General features: G+C 38.5%; 1 protein-coding gene across 1 annotated transcript in view; it reads right to left on the minus strand.

Moving 5' to 3' along the window:
• SEMA6D (semaphorin 6D) overlaps positions 1 to 26,109 on the minus strand; it is a 130,006-nt gene extending 103,897 nt beyond the window's left edge. Inside the window, exon 1 of the mRNA XM_088062944.1 lies at positions 26,059 to 26,109. The gene's annotated coding sequence lies outside the window, so the exon portion shown is untranslated. The remainder of the gene's footprint in view (positions 1 to 26,058) is intronic.
• Positions 26,110 to 26,373: the final 264 nt, after the last annotated feature.

A 26,373-nucleotide genomic window follows, 5' to 3' on the forward strand; every position in this document is an offset into this window, starting at 1 on the left:
ATTGACTTGGATGCTGTTTTAGCTGCTGTCAAGAACATGGATAGACAGCAACCAGCTTGTATTGCTGCAGGAATGTCTTACACCTGATTTGTCTCACTAAAGACCCCTTAAAGAAGCACATTTCTCTCAGGCCACCAGTTTACTGATTCCTTCTGCAGTGCAAACTGAATGTCCTTCATGCACAGTCAGATGCTCATGCCAAAATGGGGTAACACAAACCACCAGAGTGAGCTGAGCTTCAGCAGTTCTCAGGAACCAACCAATGCACTCCAAGACAATGAGATATGCTCCAAAGGCTGGTTTAAAACTTTGTCAGATTATTTCTTTCATCAATATTTAGTGTCTTTGTATTAGGATCCATTACTCCTGCAAACCTTTTGCTGTTTTGCATATCATGATTCTTTCTTTATAATCTAGCATTAGCATTGATCTTTTATTATAATGCTGCTATTCAAGATTCTATAGTTAAAGTTGTGTCAGCACTTTTACTACAAAACCCATTTATGAGGGGTTTATAACACAGCTATAAAGATGCACTATAGAATTGAAAGGTGGTGTACAAAGTCTCAGCATGGGGCATTGTCTTTTTTTATCACTTTTTAATAAACAAATTAGACTTGCTATTTTAAGCCTTTATGAGTGTAAAGCAATTCCAGTTTATAGGTTATTGCCTATATAACATGGCAATCAACTGTTATTAAAAAAAAGTAAAATGAAACAACTTATAAGTACTATGATTAAAACTGATAATGGAAAAAGTGGAACTTTGCAACAGTAAAGGCAGGCAAATATATGTTTTCTTCTGTGAGTGAGCTGTACACTGAGAATATGCTGAGCTTTACAATCCCACTTTCCCCAAGGCAGTGGGGCAGTCCAGCTTGGGATGCAAAGTGTGAACCTGGAATGAATTCCCCTGGAATTTCTTGTGCTGTGTTTGTGTTGCAAGGACACTGGCTCCCAGTGAGAAAATACAGGGTAATGCATTCTTCTCTCCTCAAATGTCATTGAAGCTGGCTTCCTGAAAAAAGGTTTTCAAGTGCTTTCAAAGGGCAGGTTGCTTGTGCTTTTCATGGATGTTGTGTGTTTTAATAAAATCATACTGATGAGGGTCAATGAAGGCTGGAAAATGTGTGTTTTGGATTGTAGTTTACCCTCATTACTTGCCCTTCTACACATAACTTAGTGGTGAGAACATTACAATCTGTTGGCTCTGCTTAGTCACATCCAGCACTATGTTTTGAGGCTCTCTGCTATACACCTCCAATGGCTCAGAAGGTGCTACCTGGTTGAGCAACTTTCCTTGATCAGCTGCTTCAAGACACCAGGGTTTGGTGAACAGTCTCAGCTTCTCACCAGTGACTCACCTCCTAGAATGAGGGCCCACTCAGAACCCACAGGCCTGGAATAACATGGAATAATGAGTCCAGAGGGACTGCCAGAGAAAGTCAGTCATAGTGCTTGCAGTATTTGAACCAGCCTGGATTCCATCTTTCTGGAATTCTGTGTTGTGCCTTGGAGATATCCTTAGATAGACACATTTCCCTAGACAGGCTTGGTGATAGGCTAGGAGTGCCCCACTGAGTCACTACATCTGTGAGTTCATTCATGGCCCTGGATTTGGCTGTGGTGTCATGAGGCAGGGAGACTGTTTTCAAAGTATGCTGACTATGAAGGGGATTCAAACAAAAAAAGAGCACTGGCTATGTATGTGGTGTTATCTGCGAAAGATTGACAGTAAAACAGTAAAACTGAAGCATCTCATGGTGTCTCTACACTGGCACCAGATGTAAATGCAAAGCTGCTCCTGTGAATGTACTCGATGAAATGCAGTGGCCAATTCAGATACCAAGAGGGACTGCACCAGGACAAACTTCAGCCCAGGCTGCTCATACCTTCCAAAGGCTTTGGGAGCTACTCAGCTGAACTATGTGCTGCCAGAATCTTGGCTATTAGCACTGTTACAAGTGAGGCACCAGATGTGCTACTGCCTGCAGTGCAGGGAGCCCTGAAGTCCAGGTTCCACTGGCTTTTACTGAATCATGGATCTGAAGTCATTTTAAAATGTTAATATCTTGCACTCAGTGAAATTGGGGCTGTCTTGGATTCTGATCATGCAGGCGCTACACACATAACTTTACACATGGGACTTTCTCAGAGCTGCCTAAACTACAGTATGTTATTACAAACTCCAGCAAAGGCTGGCACAGAAATCAGGAATGATTTTTAAAAACAGACCACAAATTCCAAAGGAATAACTAAAGGCAATGAGGGGAAAAAATTAAAAATTTTACAGTGGCGCTAGCCACATATTAACAGAAGATCTCTTGTTGTCTCTCTCATAATTATTGTGCATTAAAAAGAATAATTTATATAATACAAATATATATATTTTGTATATATACAAATATGCCTTCAGAGGAGATGAAACTTCAATTGTCTGCACATAAAATACCTGTGATGTATTTAAATAACCTTTTAACAGATGAACTACTAAATATATCTTCCAATATACCTGGGAAGGAATCACTAAATTAGTAATATTTTCCTAAATATTTAAAACATCACTGCCTAGGCTAACAATGTATTTCTACCAATTTAAATGGTTCTGTAATAATTTAAAAACAACCTTTAGTACTAAACGTAGAACTGCACAATCACCTCCCAATGACCCTGGGTTTTTCCTCTCTTTTGCAAGGAAGGTTGCTGGCAGCAAGGTTGTTACACGAACTGACAAAAGCAAGTGGAGACAGCGAGCTGTGCTTATTTAAGTCTCTATTCTTCCATGCCACTCAGCTTCAATCCTGTGCCTGGCAAAACATCATCAGTATTCTCTGCCTCTTTTAACTAAAGGAAGCAAATCAAGAACCAGACAGGCTAATGGGAACTGAAACTCATTTCTTGGCCTCTCGCTCAACCTGGGCAGCCAAACGGAAAGCAGCCACTTCTGCAGGCCCCGCTCTCCCCTTGCCAGCTGGGAAGGCGAGCACCTCCCTGCTCCGCGGCAGGCAGCACGCAGACTGCTTTCCATGAGCCAGCTGGGAATCTGACTGCTTCTCCAGGTCTCCTGTCCACTTGCCAAACTCAGTCTGCAGGGCTCCTTTTCCACTTGCCCCAGCCAGTTAGGAGGTGATCTATAGTGCTATTATCACAGCTAGAAAAATAGGCCAAAAATCTCCACACAAAAATGAAATTTTGGTAAGGTTCCACAAGAAGGGGGACCAAAAGAGGAATTTAATAAGGAAAGAGCATCCTCTGCACCCTTTCTGAGTTCCCTATGAGTTGAGTCATATTTAGGGGGTGTATTTCCAACCCTTTTCCTGTTAACACTTAATCTGAGGCATATTCAACTAGAAATACCAGAGACACATTAGACAGAGGAAACTGAAAAAGGAACAGCTACTGACTAGAGCTGGTTGAAACGATTTCAACAAAACCTGAAACCCCACAAAACCCACCTCGTTTCATATTTCACTGCAACTTGAAACTCAAACCAGATTTGTTGAAAGGTTCTCTGAGGATTGTGGTTCCAGTCACAACTGGCCAATCCATTTATAGTACACAACTTCATTAGACAAACTGAGGGCCAGTACAGATGGGCTCTGTTTCACAATTCTGAAACTTAAAGGAGAGGGCAGCATACTTGTCCTGCACACTGTTCTGTGTGGCCTTGCCAGATTCTGAGCCCAGGGAACAGCCTCACCTCCCTCACATAGACATGCAATGGCAAGACAGGACAGATCCCCTCTTTTCCTTTTCCTTATGGGATAACCAGACAGTTACAAAAGCCTCAGAGACTAGGAGCCAGAGGATGCACAGGTGCAAGGAAAGAAGCATCCTTCTTCCCCATCAGGAGAGGACAGATAGCTCCTGCCATACACAAGCCACAGCAGCCTGGTCTTCAGCCCATTTCTCTTGCAGTTTGTCCAAGATTTGTAATCACCTGAATTAGCTGCTGCATTGAGTGACTTGACAGATGCAAGCACACAAACAAATTCTGCCTCTGAACTCTCACAGACAGTTCTCAGTTGTCATTCATGCTCTGTGTCTGCACAGCTTCAGACAGTACAAATCAGACCATTTCTGGTCAGTGAGTCACTGGTCATAATTTTTACTATTTTATGTTGCCACTGCTCACATACATGGGTGCTAGTAAGCAAAAAAACCCACCCATCCAACCTCAAGTACACCCACAAGCCTCAACTGCCCCAAATAGCCACAAAGAGCAAATACACAATCATCCTGTCTGTACACAGATCATTTCACTAGCTTTAGTGGTGTGGATATTTAAAACTACCTTTTCCATTTCCCTTCTTTCTTCTCTCCCTCTGTGTTTTTCCAGGTTTAGTTTGAGCTTTGTTGTGAAGCACTGGATTCATTCATACATCAAAGGGAAATCGAAGGCATCAGAGCCCACATAGAAAGAAACAAAGGCACAATTTACAAGGCAGAAACTTGCTGAGAGAAGCAGCTGAGTTTTGCAAGGCTCACCCACTGACTGCCCCCTTGGAGGTACATCAAACACCCTTACTTGCTCCATACAGTCAAACATTTTTCTTTCAAAGACTCCTAATATAATGGATTATTTGTATTACTGTAGTAATGAAAAGTCTCAGCCCTGACCAGTGCCCTGTATGGAACACCTTCCCCTTGAATGAGTTTTGCTGGATGAGAAATAGTCCAGCTCTATGGGCACAGAGGTCCCTGTGGGCTAATCTAGATGAAATTAGGCTGGAACGAGCTACTTCCTACCATAGCATCTCAAAACCAGGCATCCATGTTAAGGATTAACCTTCCCTTTTCCAGGGTCTGTACTGAGTCCAGAAAAAAAAGGATCTTTTTTATCCTGATGAGTTCATGTCATACTTATTATATAATTAGACTAACATATATTTGGCCATATTTTTTAGGTCCTATCTTCTATTTCTCATTTAATAAATGTTGTCCTTTTTGAGCAGGGTCAAGACTCTGGCATAGGAAAGCACAGGCAAGCTGGCTGTTTCACACACAGAACTGCACTTTCTAAGCCAAGTGTGGAAAGCCATGGCATATTCAAAACCCATCTTCTCTCCATCTGGCAGAGTAGGAGCTCAGTATCCTTCCTGTCTTGTAGTTTCACCAGACACCAGCCTTTGTCCTTTAGCACAGAATTATTAATTATTGTTAGAATTTTGCTTCTGTTTGTTTTTGCAATGTTTTTGCTTGTATGCCAGGCTGCATATCCAGTATTCTGGAAACAGAGCTGAGTCTACCAGCCCTGCACTTCCCTTTGCTACACTAACCCTGACATAGCTAATGTAAAAAAGAGAGGATAAGTATTTAAAATGGCACTCATCTTGCAGTTTCCATACAGTATAAATACTTTTTCTTCATTCTGGATAAATGTTTTAGCAATTAAGCAAAAAAAAAAACACACACAAAAAAATCTAATGTTGCTCCACAACTACAGAGTCCCTTGGACTGCAGAAGTCCTTCAGTCCTTCAGTTCTTTGCAAAACTCAGAAGAGCCCCTTGTCAGTCAGAAACTTTGGTTTCTTTGGTAAGGTCAGGTTAGTACCAATAATAACAAATAGCCCAGCTCTGATCACAGCTCAAAGGAAGCAGACTCAAGGAACTGAAAAGATTTTGTTGGTACTATCAGTGCCATGAGAACAAAAGGGAGGGCACATAGCTGCTAGTTCTGAATAGCCTTTAGAAATTCGTTGCTATTGTTTATTACACCAGATATATAATAATGGCTTTCCTATTAGACTTGATTTTCTCTGCTCTTGGAAACACAAAACAGAGTGTTTAAACTCAAATAAATATCTCCCTTTTAAAATGCGGATACATTAATTTGGTTTACAGGATAATTGCTTTATTCTAAGAAATGCATAATAAGTCTATTCCACAGAATATGATTCCTAAGGAATATGTTGGATGACAGCACAAACCACACCCGTGTTTCTGTGACTGTTCACACTGAGAAGGGCATTACTTACCTATGCCTTCTTTGGGAGAGCTGATTATTGTTTGCAGTGATGGGGATGTTGTTTTGGCTTCACTGTGCTAGGTCAGTGAGCAAGAAGATTTGAGGCTTATTCAGAGCTTGCACTTTCATCGGAAGCAAGATGCAACAAATAGCTATGAGGAGCAAATACAAGGAATAACGAGGGGGAATAATTGTTATATATAGAAAAAGTTGTAAGCTAACAAAATAGCTATTTCACAGTTTAATGATTCTAAAATAATCTGAAAGGTTTTAACAAAAATCTCCACCTTTGATTTTGGCTATCACAGAACCCCTGCTGTCCCTGTGTGTGACTTCTCATGGTATTACATCAGACATTTCTTTAAGGAAATATTCAGAGAAGAGCTTTTCATATATTCATTAAACTATGGCACTTTACTTGAAAAGCCATAGAGGATAGTGATCATGTGAGGATAGAGTAGCCCGAGCTAGAACAAATGGTGTAAGGAGAAGAGCAAGGGGGCAACACAGCATTTTGAACTATTTTACTTTGTGAATTAGGTCCTGTGGCTGTGAGACTGACTCTCGCTAAGAGACTGCTGCTGGAGACAAAGGAGAGCAGCAGGCAGCTGGAGCACTGGCACCCCCGGCCAGCACCTCTGCAGCTGGATGTGCAGCTCCACTTCAGAAACAGACACACTCAGAGAAAGCAAAAAGAGGAAACTGTTTTTTGTTTCATCAGGAAATAGTAATTGACATTGTGGAATTGTTAAGGGAAAGCTGAAAAAATCAAATCCCATCAGATCAATATTTCCATGGATGTCTGAAAATACAGGTGTTCCAGCTTCCAAAAGCTTTAGGCCTACTTCACTCTGTTCATTGTTACAATCCCAAGAGCCTGACAATTAAGAACCATTTTTTCATTCCTTACCAACAGAACTGTTCCTGGGAAGAGTAGCAACAGAAGTGGGGATCTATTGAACCTTTGCCCCTCTATGGCAGAGGACTGTGTAGGGGCCCATGATCCCTCTTCTACCCAAAACATGGACTCCAACTCTCATTCTCTCTTTTCACATCTATACCCAAATCTTGCTCCATATCACATCTAAAACTACATAGGTAATCTCAGGTACGTATTGTCTTAATTTTACTAATCAGAGACAGACATTCAAAATTCTCATTGCATCAGGAGTTCTATTTCCTGAAATCATTTCTTCTATGATCTTTTAGAAACTTGTACATGAAAGACCATGCTTCTGTAGCACATGAAATAAACCACCTGTGAATCTGTTTTTCTTATGAACAAATTATTGCTTTCTATTATGGAAAGAAAATAAAAAAAACACCGAATTGTTTGAATCTCCTCAGTGAATACAGCATATACTTAGCAAATATGAAGTTATACATTGACTCTCCTCCCAAATTCTATTACTTGTCTAAAAAAATCTGGCTATAAATATCTCAGTTATCCAAGACATATATATATATGTATAATCCATGTTTAACAAACTTGCATTTATAACACTTACTGTGGCTAATAAACATTTTAATTATTGATTTCACATGAAAAATTCCTCAGGCTGAACATAAACAAAAGAAATAAGTATCTGCCTCATGGTTAATGTTTTTATTCATGTGTATAGGTGAGGCTATAGATCCAAGAGATGGAAAAAGCAATTTGCTATTCTCACTCATATTTAGAACCCTGTTAGTGGATTTGTTGAAAAAAAAGTCATATACTTCAAAAAAACTGGCCATGAATTAATGTTTATAGATTTTATTGCTTTTTCCAGCTCTCTCTATTTTTATTCTTTATTCTTTTTAATAGCCTTAAAAACTCCCTAGAATTATCATTTTCTCCCTACAGATGCTGACTCTTTCTATTAAACAAACATCGATCCCTTGCTTTTTCCTTTTTTTGTTCCCCTTTCCCCTTTTATTTTGGATAGATGCAAAATTATCTCACATATTTTTATGTTTAACATCAACAACTTCATTTCACATGGGACTAATACAGAGTCCATAATAATCATCATCATACTGCTGTATGCTACAAAAGACTTAATTTTTTTTCACTGCATAAAAACTCCTTTCCTATTGATTTTGGGCTGGATTTGAAAAGCATAGCCTGCTGTCCATCATGGGCAGCCCTACAGGGAGCTCCAACCTGCTCAGTGGGAAGTGTCAGGGAGGAGGCAGAGCTGATGATCTGCTCACAGCACACTTCCCTGTGTGCAGGCCTGTCGGGCTGCTGAGAACATTAGCAGAGAGCAAACGTGATGGCTCTGAAAGCCTGACCAAAGGTACTGCCACCAACAGACCAGGCTACACGAAAGTTCCAGTTCTGCTCCTGGAGGGTCGGTAGCATACTGGATTCACACAACACAGTTCACTTTGTTTAGTCATGGTGTTTGGGCTTTGCATTTGGCAGAGCTTGCTCTGATACTCAGTAAGAACAGCACGACGCCCCAGCCAGAAGGGTACAATTCTTCTCAAATGCACCAGCATCAACAGCTGTGTGGGGGCATATCTATTCAGATTAGGAATCAACAGGAAAACTGATGTGGGATCCCCTCAGATACCCATAGTCTAACAGTTTAGGTAGCACTGAAACATCTTTTCTTATATGAGAATCAGATCAAGCCAACTGCATCTTCCTATGAAACAAATATATCATGCACCTGGGCATTTTGTTATTTTTATGATACTAAACCAGGTATGATGAATTCCATGGATAGAGACTGCACAGGTTGCTGAAAGCCTAGTTAGACAAAAATTCCAGCATTAGCACCCACCCTGTAAAAGTTCTTTTTAAACTGTATTTTCACTAGAAAGAAATATCTTTTTAATTGAACTCTTTTGCATTACATTTTTCCTAGTCAGACAGGTCAGGTTTAGTTCGCTGTTGTCCTGGTCACAAATGTGCTGGTGTAACAGGATGGAATGACTGGAGAATCAGAACTCAGAATGTTTCTCTTCCAGTCCTTTTTCTGCACCATTATTTTGAACTTATTTTGTGACAAGACAAAGACAACAATGCCCCTGGATTCACACTGATAAAACTCCACTGACTTCAGCAGTTAATGCTCGTTTAGTTGTTATTAAGTGCCCCGAGGGTGATATAAAGTCCACACCTAACATCTGAAACACATTCCAAGATCAACAATAGCAGTCACCAGACAATTTTCTTCTCTACTGAAGGTCGCTCTAAACTTTAAATGCTTCTCTTCACCTCGTGTTATACACATTACAAATGACTGTTCAGTTGCTCTTAAAAGCTTAAATCCATATACTCCAACTTTGTACCCAGAAGGCAATTTACAGATTATAAAAGGCAGATACCTCTTTTGCAGCACACCTGCTCATTTTACCATTCAGTCTGAGAGAAGGAGAAACAACTGGGAGTTGGAAGATCCTGATACCAAGGATATACTGGCAATCAGTGATAGGAAAAGGTGGATCTGTAAAAAAATTCCTTTTAGAAACAATTGAAGGCAAGCTGACAAGGACACCAGATACAGTGGCCACTCTGATGGCTTGGGAGTGACACAGTCCCATTGCCCAGGTAGCACAAACTTACTCATCAGGTGAGCAAACCAGGAGTTTCAGTAAGTGCTGAGCAACCATAACAAACCCTCGAGTCTCCCCAGCACTTATACGGGGCGCTTCCTGCACTTGTTTGTTTGTGCACCCCTCCCACAGGGCTGTCCCAAGAACACCAGGTCATGCTTTGGGGCAGAGGTGGCTTTTGCAGCACACAGGCACCACCCAGCTCTTGCTCAGATTCCTCCTGAGCCTTGCAGATGCTCGAATCCATCATGCACCCAGCTCTGCTGGGCTGCCTCTGCACTGGCTTCCAGCAGGGAATAGAATGTTGGAGTACAGCATCCTAATCATAAGCAATCACACAGAGTCATGATTTTTAAAAATAAAAGTACACTGAGAACTTCTGGACATGTGTGATGGATAATCACTTACTTATGTCCCTTGCCTAAAAGAAATATGTTCATGTGTTTTCTCTAGTGAAATATTTATCATTCCATAATCTCACTTCATATATGCTCATAGTAATTAGGTCAGACTATGAGCATGAGACTATAAGGAACGAGACAATCTTTTGTTGCTGTTGAAGCAAATCACAAACTATTCTTAATTCTGTTAGAATTTTTCTTCCCTTTAAATAGTTGAAGACATTTATTATTGAACTTCCTGCTTTGACAGAATTTTATTAAAAGAAATTGATTTTACTAGCTCAGACTATTATATTCTGCTGAAGGATGAGGCATCATACCTAATTTTTTTCCTGATTCTTCTTAAGAATATTTTTAAAAATTCAATAAGCCGTTGACTGAAATAGCCAGTGCCACAAGTGCTATTGCTTTAAAAGACTATAATATTTTTTGTAATCAGATTTCAATATTAGAAATTCTATACAAAATTAAAAAAAAAAACCAACTTACTTTTGAAATATTCTTTCAGGAAAATTACATTTTAACAACTAAACACAACAATATGGTAGATTACATTTTGAGCAGAATGTTTACCTTTCACTGAGTTTCTCTGCCAGCTGTGTCAGCATTGGCTGCATAAAAAATATTAAAAGGAGCTGTTTATTTTTTTTAATTGCCACGATCATGCCAAAAAACACAATGTGTGGGCTGGAGGCAGAGTGCTGGGAGCAATATTATTCATGTTAAAAACAGTTGCCTGATTTGCTTTCTTTGAAAATTAGGATACTATAAATAGGAGCCCAGTGGGATTTGTCGATTGCAAGTTATGTTTTAAAGCTGCTAGGATGAAATTTTTGAAAGACTTACAAAAGATAGGACAATTATTGCTTGTCATTTACCTTTGGCCAGCATTAGACCTGTATTTTTGAAGAGTTATATATTTAATATCGATGTACCTCCTGTTTCCATTAATATGTCAAAATATAAGATTTTAAAAAGAAAATTTCCATAAAGATTTATTTACTTTATATATGTCTTTCTATAAACCAGGTATCTTGATTCACTGTTCTGTTAATCATCATTAAAAATGTTGTATTGCCAAACTTGTATTAATTCTTTGTTGCTTGCTTTGAGAAAATCCTTCTCCACAAATCACCTTTGAACAACTAAGAAACTATGATAAAATAATTCATCACAAAAAAATTGTATCAAGGCTCTGTCCCACAATAGCACCACAGCTGTCCTTCCCTTTATTTATTCATACTTTTCACCTTGGTGCCTCTCCTTTTTTGCTTGCTTTACAGATAACCAAAGGCAAGCTTCCATTAAAAAAAAAACAAAGCACCAAACAAACACTACCAAAAACCTGAGCTACCAACAAAGCCCCAAGCACATAAAACCTTAATATGAATAACAAAACAAGAAGAAATGATTGCAAAGAATTTATCAAGTTTTTTCTATGAGAAATTATACATGACATACACTGTTAGAAAGCTGGCATTTGACCATTTCCATTTGGGATGGGAAGCAATGGGAGCAATTGGGATATGCTGATGTTTTAACAGCAAATCCAGGGAAAGAAATAAAAGATAAGCTGCTGATTTGACTCTGAGCAGACGGCCAACAAAGCAATGACACAGACTGTCAGACCTACTTAAATTCCTAGCTTTGCCCACTGAATTCTGTTGAGTAAAAAGAAACAATTTTTTCCAAACATTCAGTGTTTCTCTTTAAGAGAAAGAATTTTTACACAAGCATTTTCATACGGCACCGCCTACGTAAACCATACATTTTTCAAAGTGGTGTGGGATTTTGATGTGCATCTTAAAGCATGAAACAAATGGTCTGATGGCCATTTTCCTGAAGGCACAACCTTTCATCAGGAACGTGGACCCTGTTCAGAGGAGTTTCAGCTGAACCACTTGACAGTGCTCAGAAGCTGACAACCCAGGCTCGATGCCTGTCTGCAGGTCTTTTTGCAACTCCTCTGATCTCTGACTGTATGTGACCTTTGAGTTTACTTAACTCCACAGCCTCAAACTTGGCTCAGCCTGACATCTTGACTGTAGCACTCAAATTTCAGAAGAGAACAGAAGAAAATGGGAAAAGAGGGGAAGGTGGAAAGAGGGATGTGGTAACAAAGAGAGGAACATTGTGTTCAACTCTGTTCCAACAAACTTTTAACTATTGCCATATTTTTCTTTGGAAGCTAAGTAACTTCATGATGTGTATCGCACTGCCACCCTTATCTAAAGACATTTTTTGTCCTTATCTGAAGCTTTTTTTAGTAGAATTGTACTTGAGCAAGAAACAAAGAAACAAAGAGCTCAATCTGACTTAAAAAAATATTTAGCATTAAAAGGGGATAATTATCTTCTGTCCACCATAAAAATTCAATCAAAGTATGAAAGCCTGGGTTTATCCTATACAAACCATGGAGAAACAATTAAGAGTGTGACAAAAAGCCATCGTATTTCTCAGAAGAGTTGACCCTGTTCCAAGGATAAAATGATAACTAGTGTCCTGAGTCCAGCTCGTTGACCTTCTGGAGCTGGAACTTTCAATTATGCCAAATTAGCTGCGTCACATGAGCTGGCTTTGTGAGTGAGGCTGGATCAATGCAGTGCATTTCACTGAGGATGACAATGATCTAATCAATCTCAGTCACTCAATGGACAGCAATGAGGTTGTGAAGCAAGCACAAAAAAAGAATGCTGGGATCTGTCATTGTCAGGGTTACCTAGGGGCTCACCATTTGTGCTTTTCCTTTAAATGCTAATTTTAAACGATGAAAAAAATAACACTAAGTAGCAATTTCCTAGAAGGGGTTTTGTCACATCTATTCAGACTTATATTCTGCTTGCCAAATTGCAACCTGATGTTCAATAATGCTGTTTTTGACACTTCAGTGTAATAAAAGTGAAGATCCTTCTTTGCTCAAGGATGTCTATGACACTTTTGACACTTCTCTCCCAGAATTGCAGGCAGCCCAGATGTTCTTTGCATTAAGAAAAGCGTTGCCACAGCTGCCATGGAATGTCAGAAGATATTGGGCTCTAGGCAAAAGCAGCAAAGGGCATCCTTCTTCTTTTTAAGTGAGGAGTAATTTTTGGAGAGTAAAACCTTTTGATTGAATATTAAAGCCTCAGAGGGACTTGGTAGGCAAGAGACATATTGCACATTCTCTGCTCATGTTTCAAGGTAACTCAGAACCATTACAGAGCAGCTGTTTCCACTTCTGTTCAGAAAAATATTCCTTACCTATCAATGCCAGCGTGGCATTACTGTATCTGCTGGACATCTGGATGTTACAATAAAGGCAAAAATAAAAATAACAGTAAGAGGTCTTGGTGATAAACTCGAGCCTTGATTTCTGGGAACTCACAAGGGTGCAAGACCCAGTCACTCCCAGATTGTTTAGGTTTCTCAAGACTAGAATCCAGGGATTTACATTCACAAGTGTTTCCTTCCACAGGTGAAAAGGCCTTGGCTACATGAAGTCTGATTCTCTGCAGCTGGACCAAAGTGTTTGAAGACCACATCATGTTCCTGGAAAAAAAGTGTGCCTGGGTAAAACTGGCCATATTTTCAGCATCATCCTCCTTATGCCTGTCCTTGTACTGTCCCCAAAACAGCTGCCAGTTGGACTGAGTAATAAACTGGACTGTGTTTCTCCTTTATTTTAAAAATATATAGGTTCTGCTCTTTTACACAGGCCACACAAGCAGTGGTTCTGTGCAAAACAAAGCGATCTAGGATGCAGAATTCCATGGGTAGCTCCCTTAGAAGAAACGTTCTTTAAATTTAAACTAAAGCCCCAGGGCTCTCACAAGGCACTGCTCCTGTCTGTGGGTGGGCTCATGAGTCACGGTGTTTTCCTTCAGCCTGCTGCTCTTCAGCTCCATCTCCTGGAGTCACCCACTGCACTGGAAGAGCCACCTTCCCACACCAAGTACCGCCCTTACAGCAGAAACAGGTTAGCATGGAGTCTAATTAATAAGTTTCCTCTGAGAGAAAAAAATAAAAATAAATGTGCTGGAAATAAAATTTCTAATTTAGAAATTTCAGCGCAGGGATCTATTTTTGAGTACTTGCAACAGAAGTTTCTCTGCTGGAAGGATTGTTATTTATTTATTTATATTTGGTTTGTTACAGAAATCTGTGTGATTAATACAAATTTTAAAAGGTTTAAAACAGATCAGAGAACTGTTATTTATACTCTTTAATAGACACTCCAAAAGTTTAAGGTAGTCTCATCATCTTCCTTAAAATAATATGAAATGGAATTGTATATTTTTTTTCAGGAAGAGTCATTGTTAAGTCTTTTCTTTCATATCCAGGGAGCCGCACAAGTGGCGCAGAAATTTCCTAAACAAGGTCTTACTGGGATTACTCCTTGCCTGAACTTCCTCTGTGCTGCACGGTGACCTGGCAGGTACAGGCTCTGTCAGGTTTTGGTGCTGGTTATAGTCACAGCAGGAACAGCAGAAACCAAAGCAAGTAGTGGGGAAAACTAATCCTTTAGGTTGCTGCCAGATCAGAGTTCCTGTGGAACCCTTGTGTAGCATCCACAGAGCACATTAGACTTGTGGCATCCATACTGTGATTTTTGTGCTGCGCTGCCAATCCAATTGTATCAAGGAGCCATCAGCCTACCCAAAGAAAGGCAGTGGAGATCAGCATGTGCTGTTGTACCCTACCACCAGGTCCTAAATGATACCTGAGATCCCTCCTGGCGCTCCAGCCCTCCTGATCAGACAGGCATTAAGGAAGACAGAACCACTGCCTAACACCTTATTCCAAATCCAGAGCAGCAGTGACCTGCAGCTGACCCTGGTGAGCTGCAGGACCTGAGCAGCTTGAATTTTTGGTCCACGCTGCAAGTTTTCGTCCATGTGTGGGGTAGAGTGCTACAGAACCACCCGCCAGGGTTGATGCCACTTCAGCAACAGTTGCCATGTTGTCTGCTCCTTTCCCAGACATATTCCCTGGTGTGGGTGTCACTTTCACAGTCAAATGCCACTGGACACAGAGTTATGGTGGTGATTACTATGGAAAATAAGAAACACAAGGACAAATCGTTTTAACTGAAGCATCAGCAACATAAAATGGCAGTCATCCTTAAATGTCATAGTGCCTCCCAGTTGGGCCTGGGCTCTGTGAAATGGGGAAAGGACTCCAGAATTGCACAGATCCATTATCCTCAATGGTTCAGGAGGACAAGCTCATTAGGAACTATAGCTTCATTAGGTAGCAAGAACTGCCCTGTTGTCAGGCTATGATCTATTTCTTATCTTGGATTGTGCCGCAGATTTTCTCTCCCACATCCCAACCACAATTGACTACCACACCTCACTGCTTTTGGTGATGGAGCGTAGATCTTGCTTTAAGAATTATAAGCTAGAGTTTCAGTAATACCACAGGAAAATCTGCTAAACATTACTCAGTATAACCCATGTGCAGCTTTGCCCTTACTTCTCTCTAGTATGGGACGGGATCACTTGCCAAATGGCTGCAAATATCAGCAGCTCCCATTACAGGGCTAAACTGTGCTCAGGGATTACACACACCTGAGTGCACAGTAACAACAAAAACACTGAACCACACCTCTGCAATATATATTTGCCTTTTAAGAGATGCAATATATATTTACCATTAGAGAGATGCCCACATTTACAATGTAAATCAAATAGTGAAATGAAACCGCAAACGCCAATTAAAAATACTATTTTAAAAAGTTGCTGTTTTGGACACGCTGGAGGCTACAGGGAAGAAGGCAGAACACTACTTTCTTCTATGGAAATCCTTTTTTCTTTTAAAATTTGTTTTTCAAAGGCTACATGAATTAAATTTAATCTCTCATTATAATGTTATATAGTATTTACAAAGAACTGAAAGAGGCAGAAAACAACAATATCCTAGAAATTTCTATGTTATTTCTTAGGCTTCCGAAAGAAGTGCTCAGATATAATTGCTTAAAGCAAACTTCAAAAGATTCAATACACCAGCAGCTGCAGCAAATACATGGCTTTTTCTATTTTAATTATCTGTTTCTTCTAATAGGTTTTACAAGACTTATATGAATAGAGATCAGAGGGAGAGACAGATTTGGTATTTTACCTACACTATTCTGAAAATGGGGTAATAACTATAGAAATGGCTGGAGCTTGCAAGGTGGTTTGTTTGTACATGAGAAAAACTCATCCAGTGTTTCTCTTTACTGAGTTCAATGATTAACTCCACTTAAAACTCAATCCTTGTGTGTCTGTTGACAAAAATCTCTACAATATAAAAGATTTAATGACAACGCTTGGCATAAATTATTTTGGCAAAATGAACCTAATATCACATCAAACACAGTTGAAAGGCAAACCTTCCAGCCAACAAAACATTTTTATCTCTGGGTTCCAGTGTCCTTTTATTGTGGCAAAATCAAAATTACTTCTATCTTAAAGAATTTCTTTAGTCAAAGTGAAAGTTCTTTAGATATTGTTATTTGTCTTCTTTGAAGAGTTGTTGTTCTACATATTCTAATAGGACGAGATTCTCTGGTTCCTTTCTCAAACCTGTAAAATACATTGCTGTACTGTTTCACAAAATTTAAAGCTGTTCTGATGAATACACAACTTTCATTTGGAGTTTTAAAAAAACCAACCCTTTCACACCTCATTTATTTAGAAGCTCTTTGCCTTATCACTGCTCTAGCTATTTAAAGCACTGTTTTTCTGTTTATCAAAGCCAAATTTCTTCTTTCTCCTTTATATTTTTAAAGAAGAAAAATAAAAAAGCGACCTTTCCATTGACATTATTCTCATAACACATACCAAATTGATTTGAAAACATTAGATTTGCCAAATTTCTCCTGCATGTTGAACTGGAATCTAAATATGGCTCCTTTATTCATGTAAGTAGAGGCTTATTTTTTCAAGAAACAATTTTCTGGAGGATTTTTGTAATGAGTATAGTGACAGCAAAATTTGAACTAGTTTTTTCTTGGGTTGTTTGGGTTGGGTTTATTTAATTATTTTTTTATCATCAATTCTCAGGCAATCTTTGGGCATATAATTGAACATGAAGTTAATTATTGGTTTACAAGGACTCCTTTGATGTGTGGCTCTCACTGCAGAGGGTGTAATGTGTGCCCAGCACCACTCCTAGGTGGAATAGGGGAGAGGATGATCATCCTTCACCGGCCTCCAGCAGTGGCCAGAGCTCTGAGCCTTTTCAAGGAGGCTCCTCCGTGCATGTCCACCAACATGGCCAGAGGGAACCTGCAGAAATGGGAAATTCCCTCACTCAGAGGGAGCTTTTGGCCCCTGTTTGTTACAAGAGGAAGAAGTCCAGTTAGAAATGCATCCCATAAACTGGAAATACGATCTCAGCAAAAATCCCTGTTTTCACTCATTTCTAAATTCTTAAAATCTGCAGCTTTTGTGCAGGGCTGTTATATGATTCAGCAGGTATTTGTAAAGTTTGAAGGAAAATCTCTCTGGAACTTTTTTATGCTGTGAAAATGGCTGATGATGGGAGCCTCGCATTTCTCTGGCTATTTACCCCATGCCAGAACTCCAACACTGCTGTGCCTGAGCCCTCTTCCAGCGAGAGCAGAGTCCCGAAGTGCTGTGATCAAACACTGGGACCAGGTGAATGTCCCCACTGAAGCAAAGGGACACAAAATTGAGTCAGAGGTAATCAAAATCGTTAGGACTCCATGGATTCTATAGAGAGCCCTGCACAAAGTCAAAGGCCTGTCTTTTTGGAGTTAATGTTAAAAAGTCCATTTTTTTTTAGCTGAGCTAACACCACAGAGGTAACGAATTCCACCAGTAAATACATCTGTGCTACCTGAGCCCTAAAATCACTGTACACCTCCCCTGAAATGTTACCTTGTCAACACATGTGGTCTGTTGACATCTGTTCACTGCTCCCCTCCTTCCACACTCATTTCAATCCCGTGCTCTTGTCACTCCACTGACTACAGGCAGAAATATCCTAACCAATTTCCTTTGTGCACACACAAGCCCATCATCTCTTCCAGCCAAAGGGTATCATGTACATATTGTATCTTTTGTTCATTCCATCACAATTCACACAATTCTGTAGTTTAAAATTATTCCTAATTAGTACACACTAATATGAAAAGAAAACTCAAAGTTATCAGCATGCAATTAAACTTAGAAAGCAGACCAGAGGGCAAATGCTTAATTCTTTATAGACACAGTGGTGTAAATGGGAAGTTGACTTCTGACATGAGTGGAATACTTCCAAATTTATACTGGCAGAAAGAAGACAATTTAGCCAGCAGTTCCTAAAATAAATAATTGAAATAATAGTTCTTGAACATATTTGTAACATAGAAGAAAATATTAACACGTTGCAAGATCTCCAGACAAATCAGGTAGGATTACACTGCAGTTAGAAGTGATATTCTAATGAAAATATAGACATGAGTTTAGTTTAGGTGAGAAATAAATCTCTCAAATATCAAGCATTCTTTTCTCTGCTAGAAATATCTCTGTATTTTCCATACCTGCACTGGTCTATGTGCCACCTATTTTTTGTACAGATGTGAAAAGCTGGGATGAGAGAATTGGTTCTGAAATTGTTTCCTACCAGAGGTATCCTGTTCCACTAAAAAGGATTCAGTTTCTATTTGAATTCCAGTTTTAGGCTAACTCTTGTTTAATTTTATTGTTTAAGTTGCAGACTTGTACGAATATGATCTGGTATTTTCACAAGAGCAGCAATATTCTGCCCTTTAGTTATCATAAAATCCTGCATTCTGCACATGTCCTCAGTTAATGTGAATTATTTGTTAGCTGTTAGGTGGATTTATGCTTTTCATCTCAGCCTGAACTTCCCTCATGAGCATTCAGATAAATTATTTTGAAGGCATTCAGGAGCTAAGCATCCAATTGTATTATGTTAATATTACTCAATATCTCTATACATGCATCAAATGACTGTGCTGTAGTTTACTCAATATTTTGCTTTATTATCCAAAAATGAGTCTTAACGCAAATGAACAAGTTCCTTTTCCTCCACAGTGTTTAAGATTTTTCTGAAGTCCCGTTGATGCCATAATTGAGGTTGAGCATGTGTCTAAGTGCTGCCTGAGATGGGTCCCTATTCCCCAACGTGCTGTTTGTCTCTGGTAGCTGATGGAAGATTGCTTTACTCTTTGCTCATTAATATAAATACGTCTCATCCTCTCTTTGCACAAGCTGTCTGCCACAAAATCAGGTTTATGATTCTGTCACACACATTTTAGGAATACTCCACACACCTATTTGTGGAATTACGCCTAAAAATATAGTAATTCACATTTCAAATATTTGGGGAGAAATACAGACTTCTAACTTTAACACAGTGCACACAACGGGTAAATTGAATTAAGGACTGAGCTTCAACTCTGTGTTTCCTGTCTTTGAGCTTCATTGTGCCACCTTAGTATTGGGTTAACACAGTACGTACATAGAATATATGTTACAAGATTTGTGAATAAGTGATTCTCATCTCCTTTGTAAGGAAAATTGACTCCATTACAGGAGAGGAGAGACATCAAGCTAACATTACATGAAGTCATAATCCTCTATTGAGACACTGCACAATGACATTGTTAACATTAGTATGCAATATTTATTATAGATAAAAGAGGCTATTGAGGCTTTCAACCCATAATCAGCTCTGTGTGGATGACTTCACTGTAGGAACACAGTGGAGTTATAATGAGGATAAAAGATTTATTTATACCTAAACATGTTCTCATTAGTAATTCTGCACTAGCATGTAACAGATACAATTGAAGGACCAGTAGGGTTTTTGTGGGGAGTTTTTCTGTTTGTTTCTTTGGGGCTTTTTGTTTGTTTTACATTACTACTTGTTGTTTGCACTTTGACTACGAACATTTAGTAAGAAAAAAATAAACTAATTGATGAGTTTATTGTATTGTGTATTATTAATTCTCATGAATGAAGAATGATTCCATTTTTATGGAATACAGTATCATCCCATCACTCCATAACAGGGAAATCCAATGAGCCATTAGCTCAGACTTTGGTAAAAAAGGAGAATTGTTTCTGAAGAGATCCTACCTGCACATGTAACGTATAGGCACAAAGCACCAGTGTCATGTAAAATTCTTACTGACCTGCCTTTATATTATACTCTTTTCCAAACACCCTATTTTATATTTAACAGGAAAGGACTAACCCTCACTTCATGGAAGGCACCCAAAGACCCTTCCAAGATCTCTCATGGAGTTTGGGCTATCATCTCACAGTCTATTTGGAGGAAATGGAACTCAGCTTAATGCCAAATCCTCTGCACTACCTCACTTTGTCTTACTACCATAAATCTCTCCCTGGGGTCTGGGTTTAATTTCAGAGTACAGTTTCACATTTACCTTTGCCAGGTGAAACCTAGGAAAAATAAGGCAATGGTTCAAATATATGTGCATACTTCATGTTTCTAGCTGGTCTAATTTGTCACCTTTAATTACAATTTGATGTTCTCAAACAGTTCTATTGGTAAAGAATTAAAATCCTTAAGATATTTGGAGATATTTCACTACTAATGGACTTACAAGAAGTGCCAGTATGTTTATATATAATTTGGTGAATGTTCTCTGTGTAACAAGAACCAGCACCACAACCACTGCTTAACAGAATCACCAGGAATAAATGAAGTAATGCATAATTTTTTATCTTGGAATAATGAAGTTTATCATTTTTCATCTTGGGAAATAGACTGACATGGTTCATCTCTTTCTAAAACTGTGTTTAAGTTGATTATATGTAAGCTAACTGATAAGAAAATCTTATTCCTATTGAAAAACAAATAATTTAATTTAGAACCACTCAGCTCAGGAGGGAAAGTTCTTAACAACAATTACTTAGAGATCTGAAGAATTCCACTTCACCTTCACATGTAGATTAAAAAGAAATAATTACATTTTCTTTTAATTTCAGCTGTTCATTTTCAGCAATAAAATATCAAAGTTCTTTCTCTTGAAAAAAAATCAACTCCTTGAGAAATACTCTTTCCTTAGCATTCTGTGGTCTTGGTTTCCCCTTTTATTCAGTCTTTGTTTGCATAAAATTTTATTTATTCTACTGAAAGTGGGATTTAAAAAAATAAAAAAGAAGCTTGAATTTTGAAAACCAAGTCATTATTCCTAGCCAAATCTGCTTAAAGGAAGTAGCTGCAAAAACTTAACTCAGCTGACATAAATTTCTTTCATTTCATATGCTCTTTCTGTCACTATACTTATAAACCCACAGGCTCCATTAGAACAGATAAAATGCTGAGAGCAAGTAAGTTCCTGTTACAATATAATGGAACAAAAAATACAGAGATTGTATTATTTTCATATAGTAAATACAATGTCCTGTTTAGATCTTACTGCCCTAGGGTTTTTTTGCCTCAGTTGTGACAGAGTGCCTGAGGTGAACAGAAAGATGAGTTTCAAAATTTCGATTAAATTCTTCCTATAAAAAAATTAAATATTTGCATATATGTAATATTATACAAGTGCACAGTGCAGATTTTCAGACTATGCATTTGGGATACAGATTACAAGCTTCAGCACATTAAGTGAAATTTTTTAGAAATATTTCCAAATTTATAATTTCAATTATTTTGTTCTAATGATGCACAACACAACCAGGCTTGGAAGGTCCCTACTACCTCTGCTGTCAATCCAGCTCTTAACACTTTAATCTCCAAGGACTCAGGCCAGGTCCTGCTAAATGCAGTGGAAACACTTGCCCTGACTTCACCAGAAACCAGATCCACAAAGACCTTAAAGTCAGCTATTGAACTAATATTATTTTCTTCTGATTCATGCATTTTTCTGGCATAAAAATAACCCAGTTTTGTTTCTTTAATGGGTTTTTCACAGTAATCTGGGTGGCTGATGCATCTGCAATCTGACAGAACAGATATCTCTTTTTGCAGAGTGTATATAAGTTTTCCCATCTATCTCAGAAAAAGTCTTACAAAGCTGTTCAGAACTCAGTACACGTTCCTTCCTCTTCACAACTCATTTTCCTTTTTTTTTTTTTGTGACAACCTAGGCAATAATTCACAGCTCACTGGGTCTCCTAAATAACCCCCTTTATATTTACATGGTAGGCATTCCCCCCATTACCCTGCGGGATTCAGCCGTATTGGCAGGCAGTCATTAGGAATTCTTAAGACCATGGAGGTTTAACATCCCTTTCTCTAGTGGCTTTGAAAACACCCTGTATGGTTACAATCTCGGCAAATATACAGAAAATCTCGGCAATTTAACAATAACATAAAATGTGTCATTTTGTAATTTCTAAGTGGTTCCTTCTTTGGGTCCCATCCAGACTCACACATGAAGCCTTTCAAGCTCAGAAGCATTCCACCCAATGGAGGATTGTTATGTTTCTTTCTTTGGCTAGAAAAACAAGCAAATCACACCTGCTATTGATGAATTGATATTGAAAAGTCCTTTTAGGAAACACAGATGAATTAATATAAAGGTAGAAAAATGCATTATGAGAAAGATATTGATATCTAACATTCACAAAAGTGTGATTTTCACTAAAAGGTCATTTTTTCACCAGAAAGACATGATCTGAGCACAAAAGAGCCAGATTTCCAGGGTTTATGATCTTGCTCTGACCGAGAAGCTCCCTGCAATTGGCTTCCCCCACTGCCCATGGAAAATCATTAGAGACATGGCTCTACAGACCTGCCACTGACATCTCCCAGCTGGTCACTCACTCCTTCCCTTCCCTAACACATGGACTACAGCAATAACAACACCTCCTCAAACCCTTTAGTCAGTGCCAAGTACTATTATGGAGGCCTGGAGGAATATGAAAGGAGAAACTAAAGAAGTTGATTCATATTAGCATTGCTGCTGCTTGGTTCTGGGATCTCCACTTGTTCTGAAGAAATCTCCAAACAAACCTGGAGTAGCACACTGCCAATCACACCCCCAGAAGTTTCCATCCCATGAGCCTTGAACTGATACAGATGTCCAAAATTGGATTTACTGACTGCACAGATAAATTTTTCAAATTAATATATCAAGAGGCTTACATCAGAAAAAATCTCAAGAAAAGTGATTTCATTATGAAAGAGGGAAAAAAATTACAACCACCCTTTTGTTTACAACTGGACTACTCTCTTTTTAGTGTTATCTGAAAGTTTAATTGGGGTATGTGCTTCTTTGATGAGAAGCAGAGCCTTCATGATACAATGCCTTGTATGTGTCACATAGAAAGTTATTAGATATGTCCAGATTTAAGGAGTGGATTCTGGGTAATTCTTAAAATTAGAGCCATTCACACTGATCCAGAAGCCATGACAGAATATGAAAAGTATGCAGTGACAGCTAAATCTGCAGTGTCTTTGCTCTTGTTAGTGAAATGAGTGTATCTTAAAAAATTAGTAAATCTTAAATTTTTAAGACCAACAGGCACTTCAGTATACATTTCCCATACTTACAAAGTCCAAATGACATGCTCTAAACAATTTACCACTACAGTTGTAATGAAAGAAAAGGGTCCAAATCCCTGCCCCCCCACCACAAATTGTTTGGAATTTCCTTTAATTTAAGTGAGTAGTTCTTACATTTTTTCTTATGGAATCCTGTAGCTTCTGAAGACTTCTCTTTCACTTTTGAAATATCTGTAGAATTCAATATCCCCTTATAATTTTAAATGCATGGGTAATGCTTTTTTAAAAGCTGATTATTTGTTTAAAGTTCAAGCAATAAAAGTATCACTTTATTGAAAGAAGGCCTGGGTGCAAAGTGGTATTTTTAGATGCTAATTGGTCATGTATACCAGTCACTCATGAAACACATGCTAAAAACACTCAAAAGTGTTCAGAAATGTCTCTCTAAGTCATAAATCTTTTACAGGTAAAATTATGTGAAAGAAGGAATAGAAAAATCACATTCAACATCTGGAGTCAGATGAGTTTACTGAAGTAAAATTGCAAAATTAAATTTAGATGAACTTAATTAAAAAAGGGACCCAATTTAATATGGACATTCATCAACTTCTCATTGAAAATCTTTCTTGCCTCAAGAAAATATAATAAAGTATGAACACAAAACCCATATAAAGGCTGAAATGAAGTGTGAAGGGACGGTCAAATAAAGAAAGGCAGGAAGAAGGAACACTCTTTTTTCCTCATTTAACAGACATCTACACACACACTTTCTGTTAATTGCAAAGAATATTGAACTATTTTTAAACTCCATAACAGTTCAACAAGTGAGCTGGTCATCTGTATGCCCTGAAGGTCATTCCTCCTTCTGAGGCATATGCTGTGTATTTACTGATAACTTGAATATGGAAGTTCCTCTTTCTCTCTCCCTGTATGTCTTTCTAGTCCCCCAATTTTTTCTCCTAGATCCTACAGGACTTTATCTAATCCAGTTACAGTTTTTAGTGCTTCAGTGTCCGTTACCCAAGCGGTTCTTGCTGAAGTGAATAGGAGTTTTGTCACAGGGCTGGGCCTCAGATGACTTGCAATGGATTTTCATTTGCCTCAGCTAAGAGACAACAAATGCAGCTCTCTTATTTTCCTTTGCTAGGTCATTATTGTCTTTTTTTTTTTTTTTCAGGGAAAAAAGATCTCGTAGTTTAGTCCAGTCACTTCTGGCTTTCATGAATTCTGTCTGTCAGAACAGCATTGACTTTCAACTCTCTAAGTCACAGTGCTTATAGATTTTAGTAATGTCAAATAACAATTTGAAAAGTTAAGAATAGCGTTGTTAGGATCATATTGTTTCCTTATAAAACTGCCTTGATAATTTGTTGTTCTGCACACTGGTTATGTGATCAAGTAACATGATATGAATGCTGTATTCTTTTATTTCTAATAAATGCTCTAAGGGAGATACTGTCCTTTATTAGAATCACATCCCCACATTATGAAAGTCACCCAGCAATAATGAAATGTAATCTGTCTTGAGGATTCATGATAAAACAGCATTATGCTCATTTTTTGTATGAATAGAGCATGACAGAATAAGACTGCTACTGTTGTTGAATACATCTTTAAACGGAAGCAGTGATTTTACTGAAGTATTTGGTTAATGATAATAAATTGCTAGAGGAATGTTTCCATGTCAGAAAAGTTCTTGCTTTTGCAGTGTAATCTAATTTTTTTTAAAAATATACTTCAATAGCCTGTAACTGTAAGGACTTGGAAGGGATGATACTTGACATCTGTATTACAGAGATCTAAAAGCAGCATGAGCACGAATAGCCAAGCTGAGTCCAAGGGCTGGCCAGGCCCTGCCTCCAGCAGTAGCCCTTAGTCGCTGCTGTGTGCAGGAGTGTCACATGGAGTGGGGTGACTTCCAATGCCTCCCACCTCTCCAGGGCCCAAAACACTCCACGAGGTATATGGCATAACAGGGAGAATCATTTTGACCAAAAATATTGTCACAAATAATATAATCTAAAATTAGGCCTTTCTTCCTGAAAAAGCTGAGCACTTAGGCACCAACACGAGTTCCAGTTAAAGAACTATTTCACTCTACCCAGCTACTGCAGAAGGTCTGTTCCAAATGACACAAAAGCACAGTAGCATTCAGCTACCCTCTCTTCCCTTTCTTTTACAAAAGCTGGGAAGTCATCTCTGCAGCAGAGATGTGCTTCAAGATACAGATAGATTATGTCTCCCTACAAATTTCTCCACAGCAGTATTTGAAAATCTGACTCAAGGTTTGATGAATCAGACTAATTACAACAGAGAGAGCATTAGAAGAGAAAAAACAAATGTAATTTTACAATTTATTGCTTTGTTTTCAGCAAGAAGAAGCCACTGGATTTCCTTTTTGTGCATTTTACTTTCTCTTTGGAGTCTGCCCAATGGTTACATTCTCTGAAATGTACAATGTCAAACCTTCTGAGAGCAGTTACATTAGTAGAGAGGACAATAAAAAAGCCCTTTTGATTTTAGTCTGATGAAAATTGCTCAGAACTTGTGTCCTGAGCTCCTGAGCTCAATCTCTCACAGATCAATATATGTTCTTATTATCTCTCTATCGTTGTATTGGTCAAAGGGAAGTGCTTCATTTTTCACATGGATTCAATTTTAGTATAACATAACAGACACCAGTAATATTCTAACATGGTTTACTATGGCATCTTTAGAACTTACCACTGAGACTGAATGTGAAGATCCCTAAATTGCTGGCATCAGTGTTCCTGTAAACTCTGGCACAATTTCAGATGGGTTATCCTGCCAAAAGTCAGAGGAAAATATTCATCAGACAGATGATTACTTTTAATCACACTTAGCCAGTACCCATGAAAGCCTTACTTTATAAATGCCTGCTGCAGGTTTAATGATAAGACCACTGCAATAGCTCTGAATGCAACACACCTGCACATTGACTTTTCAAGTGTCTGTGAATCTGAATACTGATTCTCAGAGGGTACTTTCTGTAGAAAAATTGTCCTTTCATAAAAGCAA

The sequence above is a fragment of the Pseudopodoces humilis genome, chromosome 16 (genome assembly GCF_049639895.1).
Source record: "Pseudopodoces humilis isolate 2021_Gansu_Grassland_sample_001 chromosome 16, ASM4963989v1, whole genome shotgun sequence".
NCBI classification, from domain to species: domain Eukaryota; kingdom Metazoa; phylum Chordata; class Aves; order Passeriformes; family Paridae; genus Pseudopodoces; species Pseudopodoces humilis.